Consider the following 971-nt stretch of genomic DNA (forward strand, 5'->3'; position numbering starts at 1 on the left):
GGGGACACTTGGGGGGGGGGCCAGGGAGGTGGCTGCAGAAGGGCTGGGCCACGGGCCGGGATGGGGGGCAGAGGTGGGGGTGCTGGCCTCCATGGGGGGAGCAGGGCAAGGAGCAAAGCGTGGCATGGGCACTGGCTGCCCTTCCCACAGCTTCATCGAGGGGGGGGGAATGTCTTTGCCCACCACCACCGGTGCAGCTCCAGGAGGTCCTACCCTGGGCTACAGGGTGGAGGTGGCATTTGACCCGGCCACCCCAAGCAGCCCTACAGGCCCCCAGCCAGTGGGTTTGGCTGGATGTGCTGCTCCCCACCTGGGGCTGGGGACAAAACCCAAGGCACACGGTGCCAGCTCTGCAGGGCTGGGGCACAGCGGGACGGTGTGGCCGGGACACCAGCCCGGAGGGACACCGGCACGGGGTGGGGGGTGTCTGCACACACAGGGGCTGTTACCCCCACCAGCGTGTCCGAGCAGTGGGGCAGGGTCAGAGGCCCCCCATCCTGGGAGGGGGGGCACAGCTTCCGTGGCAGGGGGGGCTCAGCACTGGGCGCAGCCCTCGTTAGCTCACAGCCCTCGTTAGCGCGCAGCCCGTGGCGCCCCAGCGGGCTCGTTCCCATGTCCTCAGCGGGACGGGGCGGGCGCAGGGAGCTCTGGCACCCTCGCAGCCATGGTTGCTGGCACCAACCCCCTGGCAGCAGAGCCCTAGAGGCACGGGGGGACCCACAGGGGCTCCACTCAGCCCCACAGGGGCTCCACTCAACCCCACAGACGGCTCAGTGCCACCAGCCAGACCCCCAGCTCTGCTCACGGAGCCCCATGCTGCCCGTGTGGGATGGGCACGCAGCTGGGCTCTTGTCACCCGTCCTGGGGAAGTGACACCCCCCGGGGCACCATCCAGCCTGGTGATGCCCGTTGGGTGGGGGTCCCTGCAGGGAGGGTGACGAGCACCCCGAGGCCGGCAGCCCAGGGAGGGG

The sequence above is a fragment of the Calidris pugnax genome, unplaced genomic scaffold, assembly GCF_001431845.1.
Source record: "Calidris pugnax isolate Ruff unplaced genomic scaffold, ASM143184v1 scaffold294, whole genome shotgun sequence".
In the NCBI taxonomy this organism is placed as follows: domain Eukaryota; kingdom Metazoa; phylum Chordata; class Aves; order Charadriiformes; family Scolopacidae; genus Calidris; species Calidris pugnax.